Source organism: Gracilinanus agilis, chromosome 4 (genome assembly GCF_016433145.1).
Source record: "Gracilinanus agilis isolate LMUSP501 chromosome 4, AgileGrace, whole genome shotgun sequence".
Lineage (NCBI taxonomy): Eukaryota > Metazoa > Chordata > Mammalia > Didelphimorphia > Didelphidae > Gracilinanus > Gracilinanus agilis.
Window position 1 is genome coordinate 124116929 of NC_058133.1, and position 27371 is coordinate 124144299.

Genomic DNA, 27371 nt, shown 5'->3' on the forward strand with positions numbered 1-27371 from the left:
TGGATATAATTTACCTAGGTTTTAGCAAAGCTTTAATGTATAACAATTCATTATACATATGTACATATTTATACATCACATAGTATATAAATACAACTGCATTATATAATTATAATTGTATATAATATGCACAAATGAATACAATTATACATTATATACACATATAAATACATAATAAAGTATTTCATACTATTGTCATGGAGAAATATGTATTGGATAATAATGCAATCAGCAAAATTTAGGATTATTTGAATAGCTATACACAAAGAGTTAATGGTTCAATACCAATATGGTAGGATGTCTCTAGGGAAGTACCTAGGGATCAGTACTTAGCATGTGTTGTTTATATTTTTATGAATGCCTCGAATAAAGACTCATCAAATTCAAGATGATACAAATTTGGGAAGGATAGTTAGCACAGTGTATGAAAGACTCAAGATGTGAAATAATCTTGACAATCTGAAGAGTTCAGCAAACTCTAGCTTTCAGACCAAATCCAACTATATTCACAAATATAACAATCATTCTTACCTTGGGAATATCTAAAAAGCTGACAGGATTTGGCCCTTAGGCTGTGCTTCTCTGACCCCTGGGCTACAACATTGGGCTGAATCTAATAAAATGAAATTTGATAGAAATAAACATAAAGTCTTCAACTTGAGTACAATAAATCAACTTCACAAGTATAAAAATAATGAAGACTGATTAGACAGTAGATGCTGGGAAAAAAATCTAGATGTTTTTAGTGTTCTGCCAATACATTATGAGTCCTAACTGAGTGATGATGAGGCAGATGAGACAGCCATAAAAGCTAAGGTGATCTTGGGCTTCATTAAGAGAAGCAAAGTTGCTTTTTGTGGTAAAAAAAATTGGAAAATGAGAGAATTTCCTTCAATTGGGGAATGGCTGAACAAATTGTGGTATCTATTTGTGACAGAATACTATTGTACTCAAAGGAATAATGAACTGGAGGAATTCCATGTGAACTGGAATGATCCTCCAGGAACTATTGCAGAGTGAAAGGAGCAGATCCAGGAGAACATTGTACACAGAGGCTGATACACTGTGGTACAATCGAACATAATAGACTTCTCTACTAGCGGCAATGCAAGGATCCAGAGTAAAGCTGAGGGACTTATGAGAAAGAAAACTAGCCACATTCAGAGGAAGAACTGTGGGAGGAGAAACACAGAAGAAAAACAACTTCTTGAACACATGGGTTGATGGGGATATTATTGGGGATGTAGACACTAAATGATAACTCTAGTCCAACTATCAATAATATGGAATTAGGTTTTAATCAATGATACATGTAAAACCCAGTGGAATTGTGCGTTGGCTAAGGGGGGGACAGGGGGTTTGGGGGAGAAGGAAAGAACATGAAATATGTAACTATGGGAAAATATTCAAAATTAAAATTTAAAAAAAGAGAAAGAAACAAAGTTGACGGGAATAGAGAGGTGAGAGTATCGCTGTGCTCTGCCCTTATCTGACCTCCTCATCTATAGAACTGTGTTCAGTTCTGGGCACCATAGTTGAAGAGGGACATCAACAAACTGCGAAGTATCCAGAAGAGCTTAACCAGGAGGAAGAAGAGCTTTAAATCAATGACACAAGGAATGGCTGAATAAAGTGGGCATGTTTAGTCTGGAGAACAGAAGTCTCAGGTTGGACATGCTACCTGCCTTCAAGTTCCTAAAGAGCTCTCATGTGGGGGAAGGATTAGACTTGCTCTGTTTAGTTCCAGGGACAAAACTGGGAATGAAGGGTGAAAGCCAAAAAGGGGAAAGTTTAAAGGGTGGGAAGGGAACTTCCTAATAATTAGAGCTATCTAAGGATGCAATGACTTGACTCACCTTCCTGAAAATCTTACTTATCAATTGCTGGGTTTGTTGTAGTGGATATTCCTTTGGTATAGATGAGACAGATAAGACAGCTGGGGAAGACTGTTCTATCTCTCAAACTCTCCTATTTTGTGATTCTATAATTTCCCCTTGCCAATGTATATCAGCAGTTGACATGTAATTAATAGTCTTAATAAAGCTGTCTGAGTTGAGAGATTATATGATGGAATACAGCTAGTATGTATGTGTCAGAGGCAGGTCTTGAACTGAGGTTTTCCTGAATCTAAGGTCCTTTCTATCCACTGTGCCCATGGTTCCCAAACGGTGTGCTGTGGCAGTGGCCTGCAACAAACTCACAAGGGCATAGGGGAAATTTGAAATTTTCAGCAGAAAGCACAGTCGATGGATATCTGCTGCTAAATGCTAAAGTTCAGTGAATCACTAGGAGCACCATGAAAAAATTATGGCAAAACTAAGGGCTCCAAGAATGTTTGGTAACCTCTCTATTATTGCCCCAATACCTCACTCTAGAGTTTCTAGTTTATTTACCTTAATTAACTTATTTAATTTAATTATTTATATAACATAGACTATCAGGTATAATGTCTTTTAAAGGAAATGAAATAAATATTTTCCACCAGGTATCTATCTATCTATCTATCTATCTATCTATCTATCTATCTATCTATCTATCTATCTGTCTGTCTATCTAAACACATTACCAATGACTTTCCTCTATAAAAATAAAGTGGCTAGGGGGCAGCTGGGTAGCTCAGTGGATTGAGAGTCAGGCCTAGAGATGGGAGGTCCTTGGTTCAAATCTGGCTTCAGACACTTCCCAGCTGGGTGACCCTGGGCAAGTCACTTGACCCCCATTGCCCACCCTTGCCAATCTTCCACCTATGAGCCAATACACAGAAGTTAAGGGTTTAAAAAAAAAAAGAAAAAATAAAGTGGCTAATGCCTCCATTACTGTGAAAAATAGCAATCCTAAAGTTGCCACTGTGACATTTTCACAAATGTTTAAATATATATACATATGTATATATATTTAAACATGTAAGTATAAATGCATCATAGGGCAGCAAAGTGGCACCTGGAATCAGGAGGACTTGAGTTCAAATGTGGTCTCAAACATTTAACTAACTATGTGACATTTAACTAATTGTGGGCAAGTCACTTAACCCTGTTTGTTTCACTTTCCTCATCTGTAAAATGGACTGGAGAAGGAAATGATGAACCTCTCCAATATCTTTTCCAAGAAAACCCCTAAATGGAGTCATGAAAAGTCAGACATGCCTGAAATGATTGAACAACAATAAATGTGTGGAACAATGACTAAGAAATAATTTCATTAGAAACAGTAATAATTTTAAAGTGAATTGTTTTGCTATAAGTTACTTCTTTATAAGATAGTAATTAACTTTTCCCAAAAGGGAGGGACAAAAACATGGAAAACAAAGAAAATGAATAGTATTAGTGTACCCATAGAAATGTAAGAATTCTACATTATCAGATGATTTTAAGCACCAGCTTTAAATTTTCAGATGGATGTCAACATCATAAAATCCAAGGTAAGGAAAAAGGAGAGAAAAGGAAAAAAAGCCTTAAATACTTGTCTAAATGTTAGGGCCAAGATAACAGAGAGAATAGAAAATAGTGACAATAACTGAACATAAGCTAATGTTGTCAAATCTTGATTGTGCACACTAATGGAGAGGAGCAGCAATAGATATGATACAAAACATCAGATAATCCAAAGATCAATTACTTTAAATCGTGTCTTCCCCTCAGCAAATTTACCTTCCTAATTATGATTTGCTGACATTTATATTAAAATTAGTTTGTATTCCCAAAGCACACAACAACTCATAGTGGGAGAAAGGATTCCCCAATAATGCAGAGAGGCATATGGAAGCCATTCTGGCATGAATAATTTTCTATGAATTATCCATAAAGTGAGTAAACAACACATGGATAATTGAGAGTTGACTATATATCTCTTATCCATTTACATCCTTTAAAATACTTAAAAATATTTTTTTCCATAAATAATGAGAGTATTTTCCAACCAATCAGTTTAGGGCTGGAATAACCAGGAGCACTGATAAATCCTTATGGCTTTCAGCTAATTCTCAGTCATAATAAGCATCCCTGACAAAGACATTAAGGATATGAAACCAGTCATGAAGAGCAGAAACAAAAATTGCCTTTATAGTCCATCTTGGGTTGTAATAAGATATTGAAATACAAATAATACAAAAATAGATCCAGGCAATTTTATTTTAAGTAAACATAGGCCAAACTGAAGAAAATGGATCTTATGAAGGTTTCATTGATTAAGTGATTAGTTTGCCAGTGAATGATTATTAGTCAGAGATGTTGGAATTAGTGACTTCAGCCCTGCCTCCCATGAATAAAATGCGGGGAGTGCTCTCTCTCCCACCCTCTGTGACAGATGATATCTGTTTTCTCCTGTGAGTTTGAATTTAAGAGTCACCGAAGCTCAGCAACAGTATATTCTGGCTCAAATGAGCTGAAAATTGCATTCAATTTGAATTTCAAAACTGGAGGGGAGGAAGGGGAGAAAAAGCTCAGCACCCATCAAGACTGTACTTTTCAAGTACTTCCTACTGCTTACTTGCATTCAGGCTGGCTAGGGACTTGAAACTCAGTATATGAAGTAGGGAAAGAGCATTGTTGGACTATTGCCCAGTCTGAGTTTAAAAATAAACTTTTAATAGTCAGGATCAAAGCAAACCTTCATTTTATATACATAATGCACAATGCATCCCACCCCCAAAGAAACAGATTTATCTTTACAAGTCTCAAATTTCATTGGTTGAAACCATGTCATGTACTTTGTAGGTTCTAAAGACAAAAATCAACTCCCTGAAGGACTTCAGGAAAGCAAAATTTGTCCATAAGATATAAATTTACCTCCATTTAGCTCCCTAAATGCCTTGAATTTGCTAAAATCAGAATTCTATTTGATTTGGTTTTATTGTGCCCTTTTCTACCCAACCACTCCCCAATGGTCAGATGATCAGACCCTCTAATATTGATGGTTTTCCACCATTTTGTATCAAAGAGGACTCTTTGGAAGTCTGCTGGAGCCCAACTCAAAATAAGGCTTTTTAAGTGAATAAAATAAAAGAAAACCAATCATATTGAAATTCATATTGAAATACATTTATCATTTTTTTTACAAATAAGTTTATGGACTTCCTAAGTTAGAGATCCTTGTCTTGGGCATGATTAGCTCAAATTATACAATAGCTGAAAAGTTATAAGAATATTCATTAAAAAAATAAAATCATTCTGTAATGTACTTTATAAATCTGTTATTTGAAGGAACCCCTTTATAAAGCAAAGGATAACTTTACAAGGAACGTATGTCTTGAATTTGGGCAATAAGGTTTTCTTTTTTATTTTTTGCCAATTATATGTAACAATAAAGTTCCATATAATTTTCCCAAAGTTATATGATCCAAAGCATCTCTCTCCCTCCTTCTCTCCCTACTCTCAGAGCTTGCAAGCAATTCAATTTGGGTTATACATGCATTATCATACAAAATAGGCATAAGGTTTTATTAAATCAAGCCACAATTGTACCTGACAAGAATGAAAAACTAAAGTTGCAAAGGTAATAACCGGAGTCCAAAGATCTGGGTTCAAATCCCAGTTCTTCTATTTATTATTCATTGGATAGTTTTTGGTCCAATTTATTCATGGGTAAAATGAAAGGGTTGGAACAGATAACCTTTAAGAATGCATCTATTTCTAAATCATGTGATCCTAATCTAAATTCAGCTTCTATACAGAGAAGAACAGTAGATGATAAATTGGGACCAAATAACAGCATGAAAATTGGCCCAAACTTGCCAGTTTTACATAAAGGCACAGAGGGTTTTCCCAATTTCTGAGCCAGTCATACATAATAAAACTTTAGAAGATGCTATTGACTTTTTGAAACTACAAAAGTCTGACAGTGCAAAATGAAACAATAATTTAATGAATGCTACTGAGAAAATGTTAGTTTTTTCCTTAGAGAGCATCTTGAAGGTAACATAGTATGTAAGCTTGTAAAGGTACACTGGTGCCTTGACGACACCTGAGCTTAAAAACAAAGTCAATAATATTAATATAAACTATCATTTTACATACATAATGACTTGACAGTTAGGTTAGATTGAGAATTTTTCAAGGTAACCAGGAAAGTTAGACTCTACATACTTTTGTTTCCAAATGTACCCATTCCCACAGGATTAAGGGAAAGGAAAGAAAATTAGGTAAGAATTCAATACTCCAGAGAGTAGATGGATATTTTATTAATAGTCTGTGGTAAAAGGAAAGCATTTATATCTCTCATCTGGGGAGGGATAGGGAGAAAGAGGAGAAAAAAAGAGTAGCAATAGCTTGTGAGGCAGGTGTGAAGAAAAAAAATTGGATTTTGAGTCAGAAGACTTGAGTTTGAATCATATATCTGCTCCTTCCCACCTGAGTGACCTTGAGAAAGTTATTTTATCTCTCTAGGTCTTAGTTTCTTCATCTATAAATTAAAGAGTTTGGACCATCTATAAAATAGTTTGGACTAGGTCTCCAGATTTCTTGCTTTAGATCCTATCACGCTGGAAACTTTGCCTGTAACCACAAAGATTTTTCCAGTCTACTTTATGAAGGTTATCATATCCTGAACTTAGGAAAGAAGCATTTTCCTTCATTGCAAAGCATTCTCCTTCCCCTTCCAAATCCCACCCCCCAAATAAAAGAAATCCCATTGAACCCTAATGCCCAGTAGAAACACAAGCAGAATATTTGCTTCTATAGAAATAGCTTTAGGAAAGCCAAAGCTAATACGTGGAGTTGAATGATTTCTGCTGACCACATTCAATACATTTTATTTGCTTGACTATTTAATATTATGCTAAAACTTTTTAAAATTAAAAAAATTAGTTCCCATAGTTTTAATAATTTGGCACTGAAATGAGTTCTTTGTCCCAGAGAGGTTTATTTCCTGTGTAAGTGGCTTCTATTACGTTATAGGACATTGAACAGATGACAACTAAGTTTTCAGTGATTATCATAGATTTCAATGGTAACCTGATGAATATTGTATCTGTCATATGGCCCAATGATATATTGGCCTCTTAATACATTGATAAAACTTAATCTAGTGGGGAGCAGCTTACCTTTCAAACTTCAACAATGTGAGCACGGAATTTTTCTTACATCTTCATAATATAATATTGTTTTATCGATGAACCAGTAAATCGCCAGCTCTATTCATTTATGTGATGAGAGCACAGATCCAACCCAAAAAAGGAAAAAAAAAAAAGGGGAGGTCATTTCTTGGCCACTGCATTTAATAAAATTTCCTAGGCAATAGGGTTAAGCACACATTAATAGGTTTGACTTTGGATGGAGACTTTGCCTTTAGCATTTTTTTTTATTTTCCTATATCTGTATCCAGGGCTGTTTTAACACTCAAAATAAGCTATGGTCTTTATTGTTTTAAGTTTTCTTCCTTCTAAACTTTATGTGCTTTATTAATCTTCTGCTCCTCTTTTATTTATAGCTAATACTATACTCTGGTTAAGGTTTCTAAGGATTTTCCATTATAATCCCCATTTCTAACTTTTAGAAACATTCTTTGATCAGAGAGGCCAAAGGACTTTTCATTTGTTATATTCTAGGCCCAAATTTATGCATTTCTCCCAATGTTAGGTGCATTTTTCTTTATATTTTTTCCAACAATATCTGATAAAAGAAAGAAAAATGTAAGGTCAGTCTTTCTACTTAGAAAAACGTGTGAAGCCTCTATTTTAAATAATTCCATCGTAAGAGTTAAACAAATGAATTTTTAAAACTAGGGGTCCAGGGAAAGAGCTTCCTAAGGGAAGCCTGCTTTCTCAAAGCCAGCTGCACCTTTTCTCTCATGAATGAGGACATTTCAGAGTACCAATGGGATCCCTTTGACATTTCAGAGTACCTATGGGATCCCTTTGATGTCAAGGGGAGCTCTACGCTCAGTTCCTGGCAGTGGGGTGCCTGCTACCAAAAGAGCAGCTGATAGACCCCTAACGGATTAGCTTGGTGAATACACGCACGATTCCTAAAGTACAACATGTGGGAAAACTAATTAGCAAAGTGGCACAAGGCCATTTTCCATCACACCCTTGAGGCCTACTTGTGGTAACTGTGTACTTTAGAGAGTGAGTGCTTCAAAGAGGGTTCCATGTTGCGATTAGAAGATTCTATGAGGGGCCTGTTAACAGTATTCACTAATGCAGACCTTCAAATCCACATTTTTTTTCTATGTTTTCCTTTTTTTTTTTTTAAGAGAGAAGGAAAGTTAAATAGCAAAATAACAATTACATAAAATGGAGGTTGCAATTCTTCTTTTCTTAAACTTTTTCAAAGCAGCAAATCAGAAAAGATAATTTTAAAGAAATCCCGACTAATGTTTTAATCATTTGTTCAAATGGAAGCATTAATAAAAGTAATAAAAAAACAAGGAGCATTTTAAAAAATCAATGATTATACACAGAGAAGTATGAAAGCTACACATCCTGTATAAACTAAAATTTGACAAGAGTCTTTAATCAGGGTAAAGAATATGCAGGTAGAGAGGCATGGTAGATAATGGGGAAAAGGGCAGACTGTAATATGTGGAAATATAAAAGTCATCTCTATTTGGAGTAGCACACGGGATATGTTTAGCATCTTTATAATGGAAACATATAATGACATTATATATACATATATACAGTATGACATTAAATGTATACATATATGTAATTTCAATTAATATTAAAGGATAAGGAGAAAAATTTATTCATGCTGGTTTATACAAATGTTTGGGATTTTATAAGTGTAAGAGAAAGATTTGCACAAAAAGAATCTTTTCTTATGCTTATTACTTCAGAAATGTTGCTTAAAAATGGTTCATCTGTATGAACATCATCCAAATAATCCTGCCAATGCCAAGGAAATCTGAGATCACTTGCTGTGTGACAGTGAACTATGTAACAACATTTTAAAAGACATTATCTTCTGTCTTAGTATAAGTTCTAAGATGGAAGAGAGGCAATGGCTGGGCAATTATGGTTAAGTGACTTGCCCGGGATCACATAATAAGGAAGTGTCTGAAGCCATATTTGAACCCAGGTCTTCCCTACTCCAGGTCTGGTTCTGTATCCACAGTACCATCTAGCTGTCCCTGTATAACATTAAAAAAAGATATATATTGCCTGTAATTATTTGGGTCATTTCTCCTTTGGACTCCAAGCACACATGGGTTCGCCAATCACTGCTATTCTTCATCATTTGAACATGCGATGTGATATATACAAAATGGCGGGCCTCTCCATGGAGGGAAGATGCCCATTGAGGCTGGGAGAAGGAATGGTCCTCTCTGAAATACTTGCTTTCTTCAAATCATGTGCCAGGTATCCATTGATGTGATGGGGAGGGGAGAAGTAATGGTGAGGTTTTCTCTTGTTTTTTTTTTGGATAAATATCAGGAGAAAGAAATCTAGGAAGATCCTAAGAAGCCATTGGTCTGTGACTGTTTTAGAAGTTCCAGCATCAGGGATGTGGTGAAGGATAAGTAATCAAGAACTAGATATCTCCCTTGACTCCAAAGTCTCTATAAATGTATCTGCCTCTTACCTACTCTCATTTCCTTGAATAATCTTCATCTTCCAATTCCCCCATTCCTCTCAAGAATTACAGAGAAGGGGAAGAAGGGAAAGGGTACATTATTGGTGATTTTGTGATCCCTTCTTGCCATATATTGATGCACTGTATGATGCAGTTTCCCATAGAATGAGTTATAAATGGTGGCAAGTCCCCAGGCTATCCCATCCCAGAAAGACTTGTTTTATCTACAATATAACTGAAATTTTATACATTTGTAACAACATGGAACTTTTTTCAACTATTTATTGCTTTTTCTCATATGTGAGATCCTTACACAACAACCAAGTAGACAGACTATTGGAAAAATTGAATCATATCAACTATGGCATTCCTACCACAAATGAAATCTGAAGATAAAATGAAGTTGGAGCTAAATGGAAGAATGAATCTTAGATTCTCTTTAGAGAGGCAAAAAGAGGAATTGGTGGCATTGATCTTATCATACATTCAAAAGGAATCATTTAGTGAGATATTATAGTGCAACACTCATGCAAAAAGACCAACCCAAAAATAATGACAGCTTATGAACAAGTATAACTTTTGCAAAGGATGAAGGGGTAGAGAGGAAATCGGAAGGACATTATAAGAGTTTTCAAATTTAATCAACTTCAGTGCCTAGAAGCTAGCAGATCCTTAATAAATGCTTGTTGATTGATGAAAGATATGTTTAGGCAAGAATGGCAAAAATACATTGGAAAATGGGGTTCAAGAGTAAAGAATGTGAGAGTCAAAGGCAGTTGATTAGCTCAGTAGATTGAGAGCCAGGTCTCAAGACAGGAGATCCTAGGTTCAAATTTGACCTCAGATACTTCTTAGCTGTGTAACCCTAGGAAAGTCACTTAATTCCCATTGCCAAGCCCTTACTGTTCTGCCTTGGAACCAATAAACCGTATTGATTCTAAGATGGAAGGTAAGGTTTGTGTTTTTTTTTAAAGAATGTGAGAGACTTTCCCTATCACCACAGCGATAGGTATAAAATAGAGCAGCTCAAAAAGGTAAATGCATAGAAGCAAAAGTTCAGGAAGGAAAAATTTTTACATATTGATATTTATGTAATTTTAGGGTATAATCACATGGTAAAGTATGTGGAGAGGAAGAAAGGAAAACGTCAGCTTTTCTATTTAGTTGCTATATACCAGGTGTTTTAAACTGAGTTTGATTATTTCTCAAGACAAGGATACCTCCATTTGTCTTAGATTCATAGAACTCAACTACCTGTTTAACAAATGCTTATCAAATCTATAGCCAGGATGGTTCCTGCTTTCAGAGGGAGGGAGGGGAAGACTCAGAGTAGAAAAACTGTGAAAGGGTCAAGAGGGAGCACTCCTAGAATAAATTAGTTTTGGAGGCATAGGAGGTTTACTGGGAACTCACAGGAAGCATAAAATTGTATTAGGTACTATGTATAATAATAATTTAATATATTATATATAGATAGATAGATATGGTGTTCCTTGTCCTCAAGATGCTAGCAGTTTAATGGGGTGAAAGCACCTTAAAATCAACATAAATATTTATATCAGTACATTGAAAGGAAAGAGAAGAGACAGAGAATATGTGGGTGGGTTGGAGAATGACCTATATAGTATTTTTTTTAAACACTTACCTTTCAACTTAAAATCAAAACTGTGTATTGGTTCCAAAGCAGAAGAGCAGTAAGGGCTAGGGAATGGGGGTTAAGTGACTTGCCCAGGGTCACACAGCTAGGAAGTGTCTGAGGACAAATTTGAACCCAGGACCTCCTATCTCTAGGGGTGGCTCTCAATCCACTAAGTCACCTAATGCCCCCTTGAAGGAACCATATGTCTGATCCCATTCCTTCTACTATCTTTCTAATATCCTTTAGGACCTCCAAAGATAGTGTTGTTGGCCCTACTTTGGTACAGTGTCTAAAGGGACAATCTAGGACTGGTAAAGAAAAAAAGTCATCGACAAACAAATAAACATGTTAATCACCTGCTACATAAAAGGGGGAACTAGGCATAGCACAGTGGATAAAGCACTATGTTTTTCATGAAGACCCATCTTCATGAGTTCAAATCCATCCTCAGACACTTTCTGGCTTTGTGACCTTAGGCAAGTGACCTAACCCTGTTTGCCTCAGTTTCCTCATCTGTCAAAAGATATGAAGAAGGAAGTGGCAAACAACTCTAGTATCATTGCTAAGAAAACCCTATAGAGGTCACACACAATGACAGAGCAGGGCTGAAAAATGGCTGAACACCACCACCACGTGGTGCCAACCACTCTACTAAATGCTGAAGAAATAAAAGCAAAAACAATCCTTGCTCTCAAGGAGCTCAGAGTCTAATGGATCCCTTAAAAAAGAGTAAATACAAAGTCTAGGCAAGAGAGACTCTTGAAAGCAGCTTCTAGCAGGTCTTGAGAAGGAATGCAAATAAAATTAACTAAACAGGAAACTCCTTCCTTCTCCCTTCCCTGAAAGAACTGAAGGTATTCAGGAGAACATTGTACACACTATTAATATATTAAAAATGGTCAACCATGAAAGACAATGATCCAAAACAATTCCAAAGGACCCATGATAAAAAAAAACAACAAACCTTCTGAAAGTGAACTGATAAACTGAATGCAGAATGAAGTATATTTTTTCTTACTTTCTCAATTTTTCTTGGAGTTTTTGTTTGTGCATTTTCTTTTGCCACATGACTAATATCAAAAAATGTTCTGCATGACTTCATGTGTATAATCGACATCATATTGCTTGCCTTCTCAAATGGTGGGAGGAGTTGTAGGAAACAAGGAGAGAATTTGAAACGCAAAATTTAAAAAAATGAATGTTAACATTTTTTAATGTGATTGTAAAATATTTAACTCTATATATGTATGCACACACACATATATACTTTAAAAAAAAGAAATGAAGGTATCGAAAGGCTCTGAAAAATTATTAATGCCATCAAGATTAGTGTCACATTCCAAAATTCCACTGGAAGAGGAAAATGTTTTAACTGGAGCTGCCACAACTTACTTGTGCCAAAAACTATAGGAACTGTTAGAGTTGGTCAATACAAGAGGTCACAGGAACATGAACTCTGGGAAAAAGCTCCCTATATACCATCGAGGTAACTAGCTAGCTTCAAGTCCAACTTTTTACAATCCAGACAAACCACTTCTGATGGTGATTAAGGCATAACATTTCTGATGATTTATTAAGAGCTCTTAGTTACATCAGACAGCTTATAATTAACAGCTTCCCCTTTCTCAAATAAATAAATAAATGAATGAAATGAGAGCTGCTAAGTGCTGGGCTGCTCCAAAGACCGGATGACATCATCGGCAGCTGCCAGTCACCAAGAGGGCAAATATCACAGCAAAAGGCAGTGTCGGCATTGAGGGTGCTGAAAGGGGATGGGAATAAAGAGTGTGGAGAAAGGGGAGAGAGGAAGGAGGGCATTTGCTCAATCAGTACCTATTTTCAGAATTTCCTTCAACCTGGCTTGGTTGAAAGCCATCAATTATTTAAAAGATGTAACATGATGCTTCCTTTGTTGAGGCAAATCTGCAAGCAGACCCCAAGAGAGAATAAAAAATGAATTAGGCAGAATTTATTAGTGAGCTTGAAGAAAACAGAGATTTAGCCACTGGGGCTGGCTTTAGTTTTAAAAATAGTGTATATTTGCCCCCGAAAGCCACACATATCTCTTTCCTCCTCCATTTTATTTATTTATTTTAAATAGAGGAAAATACTGAAAGAAGAATCAATCATTTCTTAAACTTCTTCTTTCTTTTCTGACTCAGCCTGATGTATTGTCTTCATTTAAATTACAAATACACTAATCTGAAACACTGTTTACCGAGTAGCATATTAAATGAAAGATACAAGAAATTGCATCACTCACATTTTAAAAATGACTTTCGACTTGGGGCCTCATAAAAAATAGCCGACAGTGTTCACTGCCTTGGATGCTATATTTCAGTTCTGGTGAATGAAATTCAATTAGTAGGCTTTGTACTTAGAACATTACAATGCTGATGGTTGGTCTGATCAAAACCCAGAGTGCCAGGGCCCCAAACTGCTTTTGGCAGACCACTATTAAGGAATATTTCAGCATAATAGATTGGCACCAACAGATTTTTTTGGGGTACAAATCAATCAAATGAGATAATATTTGTAAAGTGCTTAGCATAATGCCTGGCACACAGTAGGCACTCTATATATGTCAATCATCATCATCGTCATCATCATTACAATATTTTCACAATGGTTAGAAATTAGGGAGTGCTCTCTGGACAGCTCATTCGTTTGGTGCTTAGAGTGGAAAACCTAATTAGAGAGCCCTTCAATACCTCAATGACATTTCAGTTAACCATATTGGTGATTTTTTTCCCCCCAAAGATACAAGTCAAAGATTTATACGTTCCTCCATGACTTAGTAGTTAAGTCTTAGAGAGCTGTATGATGCACAAAAGTTTATTCTACTAGTAAGAGAGAGACAGAGGCAGAATATTTACCAAAGTCTTTCTGACTCCTATCTACTAAGCCAAAATGAAGTGTCAAATATATAGCCTGCAACAGTCCTAAGTGAGGCAGAACCAGAATAAAGTGTAATTAGGAAATATTTAACAATATATATGTATATATATATATAAACATAGATAATGTTAATATGCAATTTTCTAAGTCAATATGTGGTCCCACAGGGAACCTTATGTACCATTTAGTGACTACCATTTCTATTTGACACCTATGCACTAAGTCATAGACAATTTGATTAGTTTAAATAAAAGGCTGAACAGAAACAAAAGTTGACCCTAACAAAGGCTTAATTAGTTTACCAAAATTTTCTCATCTGGTGCTCTGGGAAAGTAGTTTTTAGACCAAGTCTTAGCAGAATCCTTTAAGGAAAAGAAAGCAATTCTCCCAGTTAAAAAAAAGTTAATAATACAATACCCTTGTGCTTGTACATTAAAAATTCAGAACACAAATATTCCAAAATTACATTCAAATTCCATTCAAAATGTGCTATGCATTAAAAAAATTCTCTGAAGTCGTTGATGTTTAGCAAAATAGCAAAATAACTGGACTGGAACATGGTGAAATCAGATGTCTTAACCATCAGTTTGGATCACTGCACAGTTAATCTAGCTACACTATGTCCAGATAGATTAGGCAGAGTGGGTCAAGCCATATTGTGGTTCTGTGGCCTAGATGATTTGGCTGAAGAGTTTTATTTATTGTTCCATATGCAGAAAGTAAAAAAATAGAGAATTAAAATAGAATATTGGTCAGTAATGGGTTAAATAAAAATTTTGTGGTACCTTCTACAGCTACCTACTCAGGTGAAAACCTGATTAGTATCGAGAGTTTCAACATTTCCTGAAGCTAAAAGTTCAAGGAAGGGTGTTTTGTTATTGCAACTGCCCAAGAGTCTTTGCTTGCTAAATGAATGCCAGGTTCTACCATGTTGAAACAGAGAGGGAAATTAAAGGTGAAGTAAAGCCAGCATGCTGTTTGCTAAGGAAAAGGTACCGAACAACAAATTTTCTTTAAAGTTCTCTTTGACAAAATTTGTCTCCAAATGCAGTTATCAATGTTGTCCTATTTGTCTTAGACTATAAGTTTCTACAGGGTAGCATCCTGGCTTCTAAACTTTTTGTTACTTCTGCTGATAATGAGAGACTTTGCTTAATAACTGTCAACTCTGAGTCTAAAAGATTTTTCTTTGAAACTATCATGCTTTGCTTTTTTTCCCCCAGGAGTCAATATTAATGATGAGTTAAAAAATATACATCACCCCAAAATTGTGTTTAAAAAAACTACTTCTTTGGCAGTAATTAGGTCTAAAGATAAATCATCATAAATCTCACAGTTAAAAGTAATACACAGTTGGAAGAAATATACAGGGAAATATCAGCAAGTTTACCAAAATGTTCACAGTATTTAATCTTCATTAAAATATATCATTCCATAATAACTCTGACCACTTTTTCCTCTAGCCTACTCAAAGAACCTAAAAGAACAGTCTAAAAATTACTTGGCACTAATATTTTGATAGGTGAACTTTCAATTTTAATATCTGAAAGGAAACACACTAGTATCCTGTTTCATTACTTCTCATACCACCTATATTCCATACATGCATGAAAAGTGACAGCTTAGATGTAAAACAAACTAGTGATTGAATCCATTTCATTCCTTTTCTTGGATAGCAATCACAGGACAAACCATGACAACTTCCAGGAAAAAATACTGTTCAAGAGATGAGATTTATTCTTTACATAGTTATTAGCAGTTTTTGCATTGGCTCAAGAACATCAAGCTAAAGTGCTGAATCATGTGACATCTTTGGGCTCCTGGGTTTGGATCTTGTACCTTTTGGACCTTTTTTCACCATTCTCTTGGATTCTTCATTCAAAGTAATGTATTTGTTAAAAATCCTGGCAAGACATGCACATAAGAAACATAATGTTTCTCTACATGATTTGCAAAACAAGTTATGTTAATGCTATGCTAAGATTACAAATATTAGGCAAATATACCAAGTCAGAAACCTTACTACTTAAAAGGAATGGAGAATGGTACAATGGGGAAAACTGCTGTACTTGGAGTCCAGGACATAGACACAGATCTCACTTCTGGTACTTAATGCCTGTATGATCTTCAATAAGTTCTTTAAGGGGCAGCTGGGTAGCTCAGTGGATTGAGAGCCAGGCCTAGAGATGGAAGGTCCTAGGTTCAAATCCGGCCTCAGACACTTCCCAGTTGTGTGACCCTGGGCAAGTCACTTGACCCCCATTGCCCACCCTTACCACTCTTCCACCAAGGAGCCAATACATAGAAGTTAAGGGTTTAAAAAAAAAAAAGAAGTTCTTTAGCCTTATCAGTTCCTCATCTGTAAAGACAAAGGGTCTAGACTAAGTGACAACTAGGTTCCTTTCTAGTCCCAAGTCTATGATGCTGATTCTATTGTGAATTCATCACTATTCCACATAACATCTTCAATGACTGGTTAGCACGTTGTTTTGCTTTAAACTGTAATGAATTAAATCTATATGAATTAATATTATAAATTTGTTTCTCCTAGATCCTGTGCTTTCATCAAATGGGCAGCCACTATTTGGCATTTTTAAACAGTTAATTTCCTTTATATTCTTTCCAAGAGAAAAACTACATCAGTCTATAGTTAATATGAACACTTTTCATTGATAGCCCTTCCTTGGGATGAGAGAATAATTCAGTTCTAAACGCTATTAATGATACCTTCATTTAAATACTCCTTGTGGATTTTTCTCCTTGAGTTAAACATCAAAGAGGAGAAACAAGCTCACAGATTTCCAAAGCAGGGATAGGCTTTCTTGGAGCCTAAAAGGCAGTGAAGAGCTTTAGTCCACTCTTCTTCTAAACCAAGAAAAAGGACTCCAGACTAACCTATAGAATATCCTTAAATTTCTTCTTTTCCCTTCTCTCTCCTCTTTTGTTTTCCTATTCTCCTGAATGATCTTTTCTTCTCTGCTTCTTCAGGTCATTCTTACTCCTTCCACAGTTGGGGACTGGCTAAGACTGGGAAGAGGGAACAAAGCCTGAGAGTCTGCTTTTCTTTATTCAACTCATGTTTTCATCACACTTGACAATTTTGGGTTCAGAGCATTTAACCAGTCTGTTCCAACAGCTACCCACAAGGAAATGTATTATTCCCAACCCCCCTACAGTACAGACAGTGGGCAACTCACCCTGCCCTCCTCAGTGATGTCACCTGAATGAAGTCTTCCAATCTATATTCATTTCCTCTTCAGAACTATATAAAGAACCTAATCCATAAGCACTAAGAGCTGTCAAGGAAATTAACTACAAAAAAGAATGTCCCATCCAGCAAAATGAAAATGAAAATGTTAAACATATACCATTTGAATTTTTTTCTCCTTCCCTGGGTTAGTGTTGCTGGGGAAGAAAAACATCAATACATTATTTGCAGATACCCCAAATTTTCAATGTATGGATTAAAAGGAAATGTTTTTCTTGTCAATATAGCCTACAATAGAAGAATTTTTCAGATAAGAGTAACAAAGGGCAATGAAATGGCTTAATGGATAGAGATCCAGTCCTGGAGATGGGAGGTCTTGGGTTCAAATTTGACCACAGATACTTTCTAGCTGGTGTGACCCTGAGCAAGTCACTTAATTGCAACTGCCTTACCCTTACTGCTACTTAATATGGATTCTAAGACAGAATGTAAGAGTCTTTTTTATAAGATAGGAGTAACAAATAAAAAGGAAAATGAAAAGAATTCATCTTTTCTTCCCTGAACTTTCACAATAGTCTCTTGGTTGGTTTCTATCTTCCACAGTTATTAATTGAAATTCTTAATGAATATATCACTCTCTTGTTCAAGAAGGTCTAGTAGCTCCCTATTGCCTTTTTCACAAAACACAAACTTCTCTGTTTGGCATTTGAAACCCCTTTCCTGCTCCAGTCCACCTTTCCAGGTTTACTATTCATTACTCTCTTTCATACTGTTATGTTGACAGCCAAACCAGCCTACTTGCTATTTCCTGTCTATAACAGTCCATCTCCTATCTCTATGTCTTTGAATAGGCTGTCCTCCCAGCCTGGAAAGCACTCCTTCCCTACTTCTGTCTCATAAAATTGTTAGTTCCTTCAAAGCTCAGCCAACTCATGCATTACTTCATACAAGAAGCATTTCCTGATTCTACCCCAGATTCAAGGATTTTCCCCAGAAATTCCTTTGTTTGCATTTTTACTTAATTTTCTTTGTACATGTTTTCCTCAGCAGAACACTGTTGCTTTATTTTTGTGTATATATACATATACATACATACATATATATATGTATATATAAAATCTAGTATGTTGCCTGGAACATAGTAGACTTAGTGAATGAATAAATGATCTTAAACTGATACCATTGTAGTCTTAATATGACACTCTTCTCCTAACTCTAGGAACTAATGAGCATTTCTTAAATAAAACTAAGGAACATATTGAATCAAAAAATAAATTCTGCAAGTAAACTATCTATACAGCTATAGCTATCTATCCAAGAGCCTATTTGGTTTGTTGTTGTTGTTTTTAATTTTACAATCATAGCACTGAGGCTTAATAGCTTCTATGTGTTATAGGACCAGATGGTTTAAGTGGGTGTTTATTTACAGGCTCTCCTTGTTCAAGGATTTTAGCCAATTTTGCGAGCAAAGCTTAGAATCACCAATAATAGGAAAGAGTAAAGACTAGTGACAAAAGGATTGGAATTGAATGTTTTGTGACATTAACCTCCCACACACATACACACCAACAGAGTTAACTTGGGGGTCAAAAAGACAGCAATATATATAAAGTGTTTTAAGCCTTCTATTGAAAAGGCAGAGAAACATTGTTAGTAAACATAAAGCAAAATGTTTTTTTTTTGTCAGAGACTGTCAAATATCTAACCCCAATATATTTGTTCTTCCAATTCCTCATCTTCAGCAACCTATCAAACATCTACTCCTGGTTGTACTACCAGTATGTCAAACACAACAGAATGAATGAAAACTGAGTAGGTATTCAGTTCAGTGACAAAAACCTTTCTACAACAAAGATGCAAGACAAAGATAAAAGATCTCAACAGTGAGAAGAAGAGAAAGGAATATTTGGTATTGTGGAAATAATATTAGATTTGGAATCATTAGACCTGATTTTGAATCCTGGATCTGTCATTAACTACCTGTGTGATCCTGGGAAAGTCACTTTCCTCCCGGGGGCTAAATTTCTCTTCTTCCTCTCCTCCTTCTCCTCCTGCTTCTCCTTCTTCTACTCTTCTTCCTTCTTGTTCTTATTCTTTTCTTCTTGTTCTTGTTTTTCTTCTTCTTGTTCTTCTTGTTCTTGCTCTTCTTATGGTTCTTGCTCTGGTTCTTGCTCTTACTCTTGCTCTCCTCCTCTTCTTCCCCCTCCTCTGCCTTCTTCTTCTCTCTCTTAAAAAAAACTGAACCTTCTGTCTTAGAATTGATGATAAGTATGAGTTCTAAGGCAGAAGAGCAGTCAAGGACATGGCAAATGGGGTTAAGTGACTTTGGCTAGGGCCACAGAGCTAATAAGTGTCTGAGACCAGATCTGAATCCAGGACTTCCTTCCTGTCTCAGGGTTGGCTGCAACCTATAAAATGAAATAAATGATCTCTAAAATCCTTTCCAATTCTAAATGCTATTATTCTTTCAGAGGTTTAAGTTGAGTTTCTATACAAGTCTTTCTCTTTGTAGATAACTGAGAGCAATTTTTGTTTGTATCTGAGTTTTGGCAGAAATCTAATTAGAATTAAGTGATGTTAAGCAAGAAAATAAATAGTATCTTATTGGAGAAAAAGACAGGAAACCTTTGTTTAGTAGCTCCTGCTGACCAATCCCCCTTGGTTCAGTGATCAGGCACAGCAAACAGACAGTTTATCATGGCAATTAATCACATGATTAGCAAATAATTGAGGGTCTCAATTTCAGCAAGTATGAAGAATATGGGTAATTTTCAGTGAACTTTCAAGAATGCATTGTTCCTACCGATGCCAAGAAAGTCATATGGGAGCAAACTAGAGGATGGTCTCATTACCATAGGAAAAGTTGAAAGAACTGGAGCAATGTCTATCTACTCTCCAAGTTAGCAGGAAGAATGAAATATTCCTTGAAATAATGGTAACTGTATCAAAAGGAAGACATAATTAGGATCTGAAAAAGCTTGGTATTTAGAGGAGGAAAGAATATGAAACCGAGGACAGAAAGAATAAGGACCACTAGACCACAGGAACTTCATAAAGGTAATGAGAAAAAGAAAAAAGAAAAATAGCATTATGTATTAATATTATACCAATGCAAGAAAATTCATGAACTAGAATTGGATGACAGTGACAAGGATCTGGGTTAGGATTCATGAAAGGAAAAACAAACAATATTATACTGAGAATATACTAAATGCCATCGTGCCACATGAAAGAAGTGAATGATGAATTTGGGAAACATGCAATAAAAATGACAAAGCAGTAATGGGGGACTTCAACTATCCAGACAAATGCTGGACTTCACACTCTTTCGCTCTCTGTTCTGAACAATGGCTGATGAATTCTCGACAATGATAATTTCATTATTCAAAGGTGGAAAAAGCAATGAAATGAATTGCTATTAGAGATACAATTTTCACCAACAAGAAAAAAAATACCCATTTGCTGAAGTAGAAATGGTGAGAATCTTGGGAGGAATTATTAGGATCTAGGATAGGCTATTAAATACACTAGATTGGGGAGAGCTAATTTCAGAAAATTCAGAGAGGAAATAGCATCTCACAGTCTAAAATTATACAAGGTAAGCTAGCTCAAGAAGGAAGAAAGTTCTCAAGCTCAAAATTCTAATGACATAAAGGCAATTAAATATCACGAGGAGTTCAGCTAAACAAAGATTTATATGTGTACTATGCACAAAAGAAATCTGACTAAAGAGATTAATGTAAATACATAAGACACTCAAGAACAAACTCAGATATTAAAAAAAAAGACAGAGAAGATGGATACAGAAGAGTAGCATTGTCCTGCAAGGATAATATTAGTTCAGAATTAGTTTAGATTAGGCTAAGACTGGTGATGAATACTAAGAACATAAAAAAGGGAGGTTTTTTTAGGTAACTTGAGAGCAAGAGTTCACTGAGCTGGGCACTGAATTGAACTGGAGGAGAACAGTCTAGATTGCTTTTGAAAATTGCAGGATTCTTTTAATGACCACAAGCTTCTCTCTGAAACAAAGGCCCATCTGTTTAATACCAATATTCTTCCAGTGATGCTATATGCCTATGAGTCATGGAACATTACAGTCTCCAAAGAAGTGATGATGAGGATCACCCTAAGGGCAAAGGAGAAATATGTGGTGGGGATAAGCAAACTGCAAAGCATTACAAATGAGTTAAAGAGAAGTAGAATGAAAGATGTCACCAGAGAAATGTACTAGAAAAAAAATAAGATGTGTCATAACAAGGGACAACAGATGGACAGCTCATGTTCTACTTATTTCTTGGCAAAGTCAGGAGAAATTGAGAATGGCCCTGATAAGTTGGGTGGGTTCCCTGTGGTGGATTTAAGGGAGGAAATGGAGAAGAATAGTATAGAATAGCTAACATAGATGGGTTGTGATTTGCATCATTGGAAAGAAGATTCACAGAGATGAGATCGTAAACCTATTAGATTTTGAGAGTATTAGGAGAAAAAGGCTGATCAAAGACAGGATAGGACCACCGCATGATGCAGCAATTATTATGAATGACAGTCATCTTTGATTCTTCTTACTCCCTCTAAGCAACTGGGAAGTCTAATATCTCTCTGCTGCTCTTAATAACTCTAGTTCAAGCCTTCCTCACTTCTGACTTAGACTACTGTAATAGCCATGCCACCAGTCTCTCAGCTTCCAATCCCTCCCTTTTCCAATTCAGACTTCACACAGTCATTAATTTAATCTTCCTAATTCAAAGATTTGACTATAATGGTCCTGTACAAATGCCTTGTTGTTTATTGAGTCAGCTAGACAATGCAGTGGAGAGTTCAAGCCTTAAGATAGGAGGACTCATTTTTCTGACTTAGAATCTGGCCTCAGACCCTCTACTCTGTGTGATCCTGGACAAGTCACTTAACCCTGTTTGCCTCAGTTTTCTCATCCATAATAAAGGGGAGAAGGAAATAGTGAACCATTTCAATATCTTTTGCCAAGAAAACCCCATATAGGGCCATGAAGAGTTAGAAACAACTGAGCAATGACAGACAACTATAGGATGAAATGGTACATAAGGTCCTCCAGCATCTGACTCTAACCTACTTTATTTTATACAGGCTCTGTCTCAAGCATTCTACTTTGGAGCTAGAGTGGGAGGCTCTGATCTTATCTTTCACTCTGATGCCTTATTCACACCGACCTTCCTCCATGCCTGGTTTCTTTCTCAGCTCTAACCAATGAGATCTCCCATTAATGCCAATGTCTCAGGTTGACCAGGCCACAAAATGCAAACTAATAAGGAGTCTAGAGCATCCAATTTCAGCTACCAATTAGAAAATGAGAGGGAAGTGACATTGTTCTCACCTACCAGGAATTTAAACTCAAGGAAAAATGAGAAAGCAGAATGGTACCATACTCTCCTTTACCTTTGAGACTACCTACTTGGGTCCAGAAATGAAAAGATAGCCAAATTATGTTGTAGTTTTAAGTTCTCAACAGCAATAGATAAAGCACAAATGGCACCCAAATAAACTGGATGATGGTTGCCAAATCCCACCATCTTAATAACCGAGCTGAGCTCCTCCTATTGGCCATATCCAACAATCCTTGCCAGATTTCTGTATCTGAATGCCAAAAGATCCTTTGTAAAATAATGAATGGGAAGTTACTCTTCCAAAAGCAGTATTTGCCTATGATCCCATTCTTTGCCATACATACCTTGCCTTTGTAGACATTATTTGTAAAAATACAGAGGCTCAGAATGTATTTATATTCAAATATAAAAATAAAAAACATGAAAATATTCCATAAGAGACTAGCATACCTCAAACATTCATTCATCAAAATCTTATTGCTTTTATCTCTGAAAAGAGGGAGGGTGGTAAAATGGAAAAAACACTGAATTTGGAATCAGAAGTGTTAGGTTCAAATCTTAGCTCTGCTAAGGTTCTCTTCAATGCAAAATCCTTTTGGGAATTTATTTTTAGTCCATCACAAAAGACTATCTGACTGATCTTTCCCTCTTGCCACTCTTCAAGTATCTTCAACTAAAATGCTGCAGTCAGTTCTTGTTAAGTTGCAACTGAGTTACCTGCTTGGTGAATTACCCAAATTGACATTCTCCTTACCACCATATAGCCAAACCTAAACTCAGGATACTACCACTGAACAAGGATAGGTTTGGAATGAGAAGGGCACAGATATGTGTAGAGGGAGACAGTTTAAATATCTGAGCATTTAAGTGTGTTTCAAAGAGAAGTGGATTTCACTATTATCAAGTGTCTTGCAATCTGGAAACTCTTTTCCTTTCTCCTAGGATGGGGAATGAATTAATAAATGATGAAAAAAATTATTCAGAGTTTACTATGCATGTGCCAAGGGCTGGGGATACAAAATCAAGAGAGCCCTTGTTTTCATAAAGCTCATAACTGAGGAAAAGAAGACTTAAAGGAAAGTTCAGCTGCACCACAGATGGAAGATCAGGAAGTCCTAGAAGGATATAAAAGTGTTGCATATTGCAAGGCCCAGGGGTCCTTCAGTTACATCAGTAAATCAAAAATAATAAGCTGCTGTCTGAATACTTTCTTTTCATTATACTGGCTATGTTTCATTCCCTTTCTAGTTTAAAGAAGAGAGAGCACCTCTAAATATATATTATAGTTTTGGGATTATAAACTTAGGGGCCTCAGAAATTCAGAATATCAGAATTGAAAGGGACCTACCTTACAGAGCAGAGGAAGAAAAAAAACTCCTTTACAATGTCCCCCAGAAATGGAGTCCCAGCCTTTGCTGAAGACCTGGTTGTTCATCCTTTGTTTTCCAAGAGGACCAATGACATCACAAGGTGTTGTATTGATTTGTACATGAATTGAATTTAAATGAGACAGAGTTGCAAAAGTGGTCGGCCTTACCCTCTCTTCCAGAGTCATTGAAATCCAGTGGCAAGACAAAAGTCAGGACAACTAGTCATGACCCAATATGCAGTAGATGACCTTGGCATATTTGATATGTGAGCAATCTCTAACCACTCCACAGTGGCTGTTTCAGCCACCTTCATGGCCACTAGAACAAAATGTTCTCATCTGTCCATTCCACCAAGGAAAAATATTTACATGCTTCAGGTAGACACCCTCCTAATCACCAATGGATTTGTTGTCCATCAGTTACCTTTAATCTAGTTTAGCTTGGGGAGGGAGAAATCAGTCACTGAAGGCAGTCCATTAAACTTCCAGATAGGACTAATGGTTAGGAAGTCTTTTCTTATATCCAGTCTAAATTTGTACTTTGAATATTCCAACCATTTTTCTTTTAATTTTGTCCTCTGGAGTCAGGAGCAACATTTCTAATGTTTCTTCCACATGACATCTCTGCAAAGACCTGAAGACAGTACAATGTACTCCCAAGTCTTCTTTCTTAGCCTAAAGATCTCCAATTCCCTTTAGGTGCATGACATCCTCTAGAAGCCTATTTACCATATTTGTTGTCCTCATTTGTACTCCCCACCTTATAAATGACATTTCTAAAATGTGATGATGAGAATCTCTCATCTCTCTAGTTTGGGGCTCTTTTGAGGCTCTTCCTGAATTCAGTTCTATATTTTTTCAGCTTCAGGTCACACAGTAAGATGGATATTTAGTTTATGGTCCACTAAAACACAAAGACCTTTTTCAGATTTACTACTTTCTAGTCATTTATATTTGTGAAGATAACCTTTTATTAAAATCCAATGTATTAAAATTTTGGATTTGGGTTTGGATAAAAACAATTTGGATTAAAGTCTATCTTTAGTCCCTAAAGAATTTAATTCTCCTCAATTTGGTCCAACAATCTTTCCAGTCAAGCTTTTGAATCTCGATGCTGTCAATTCAGTGTCACTTTCCAGCTTTGGATCATCTGCATCTTCTATGAGTATTGCCTCTTACTTGTGTAGCTACTCTTCAGTATCATGAGCTGTCTCATTATCTACATTGCGCCCCCAACTGAGTTTTCTATTCTGAGCCCTCTTTTATTCTCACTTTACACTCTTTCTTGGTTACCTCATCAGCTTCCATGGGTTAACTATATTCCTTTATGCAGACGATTCCAAGGTATATATACCCTCACATATATATACCCCACACAGCCCAAGTCTCTCCTTTGAGCATGAATTCCACATCATCAATTCTAACTGGATGTCTCAGAGACATCTTAAAGTTAGACTTTCCAAAAGAGAACTTGTTAACTTGTTATCTTTACCCCCATAACTATCCCCTCTTCAAAACTTCCCTATTTCTATCAAAGATACCATCATCCTTTCAATCATCCAGGTTCATAATCTTGGCATTTTCCTGAATTCTTCACAATGGTCTTTTTTTTTAAACTCTTGTACTTTTGGTGTATTGTCTCATAGGTGGAAGAGTGGTAAGGGTGGGCAATGGGGGTCAAGTGACCTGCCCAGGGTCACACAGCTGGGAAGTGGCTGAGGCCGGGTTTGAACCTAGGACCTCCTGTCTCTAGGCCTGACTCTCACTCCACTGAGCTACCCAGCTGCCCCCACAATGGTCTTTTTTGACAATACCCTTTCCCTTCTCGCAAGAATGTTTTTTCTTTGTATCTTCAGAATATCATTTTTTGGAGTGTTTTAGCTCTTCTGGGTTTAACTACTCTATAGAGTTTTATTCCATAGGGCTCCTACAATCCCTTCTCTGAATCCTTCTATTCTTCTTTCTACATTTTAGCTCCTTTCTATGGCATCTAAATTTATGAATGTACACATCCATTATGCTTTTCTCCATCCTTCCTTTTCAGTTTAACAACTTTTGACTAGATTTGCAAGAATCCATGGAAATACATTATTCGTTGACATTCTATAACCTCAGCCAAGAGCATTGCATTTCCATGTTTTCAACAGCAAAACAAACTATCTTATATAGTTGTTTACTTATGTGTTTACTTACTGTCACATAAAATGTTATAATTTTTGGCAATTCTTTTAATTTCACATAAAAGCACAGATGTAGAGATGGAAAAATTCTAGGTTAGTAGCCCTCTTCCTTTAAAAATGAAAGAAACTTAGTCTCAGAGTGCTTATGTGTCTTAAAGGACACAAATATAGTATATGGTTAAATCAGGATTCAAGCACAAATTTTCTGATTCTAAATCTAGTACTCTTCTATTGTACCACTCTAGCAGTATTATTTACATCTTCCTATATCTCCAAAAAGAGGCAATTAGGTGGTTCAGTGGATAGAGTGCTGGCCCTGGAGTCAGAAAACTTGAATTCAAATCTGGTCTCAGACACTTATTAGCTGTGTGACCCTGGGGTCACTTAACCTCTGTTTCCCTTAGTCCAATAGAGAAGGAAATGGCAAAGCACTCCAGTATCTTTGCCAAGAAAGTCCCATGGACAGTATGGTTCATGGCATCATGTAGAATTGGACACAATTAAATGACTGAACAACAACAACAAAACAACAACATATCTCCACAAAGGGAAAGCAGACCAGAAAAGGATAGCAGTAATCTCATTCGACAAATCTTGGGATGGATGGTGAGATAGATTCAGTAGGGACTTGGAGATATGTAATGAAAAATGAGAAGATCTCTCTATTTTACTATTTTCAGATTGACACTAGTTCCTTCAATTTTCCTTAGCAGGGAATCACTACTATTTGCATCCCTACTAATTTGTTGTTTTTTTTACCCCTAAAACATATGTGTTGTGTCTATGTCCTGTACATGTGCATATATGCACATGTGTATGCACACCCAAATACATTAATGCATATATTTTATGCATGTATTATGCATATACACACATGTATGTATATGATCTCTCACCTTATATGACCTGACATGATTCCTTGAAAGTCAAGCCACAGTACTTCTCCAAAGTGTCCAGCTCCCTCTACTCTGGAAGAGTTTGCTGTTTCTTAGCTCTAAATGTTCAATGGTGTTTCTTCCCCTTCTTTGCTTTGTGATATTCTTTCACCCACCAAATTCCTGATACAACTCAGGACTCCCCTTTGCTCCTTCAGGTCCTTTTTTGTTTGCTTTTCTGTTTAAAAAATGAAGCCCTTCTGTGTGCCCTGGCAGGAATACAAATATTACACATTCAGTGTAGATCATGAAAAAATTTTTCCCTGCTTT

The 27371-nt window shown here is 36.2% G+C and overlaps 1 protein-coding gene across 6 annotated transcripts in view; it reads right to left on the reverse strand.

Annotated features, from left to right (window-relative positions):
- ESRRG (estrogen related receptor gamma) overlaps positions 1–27371 on the reverse strand; it is a 584537-nt gene that overhangs the window by 423858 nt on the left and 133308 nt on the right. For 4 of the 6 annotated variants that reach the window (XM_044674415.1, XM_044674412.1, XM_044674414.1 and 1 more), the window contains one exon: positions 7037–7126. The exons of 1 other annotated variant lie outside the window; for it this stretch is intronic. The gene's annotated coding sequence lies outside the window, so the exon portion shown is untranslated. Of the gene's footprint in view, positions 1–531; positions 614–7036; positions 7127–27371 lie in introns of all 6 variants that reach the window. One more of the 6 variants, XM_044674413.1, reaches the window with a different exon arrangement.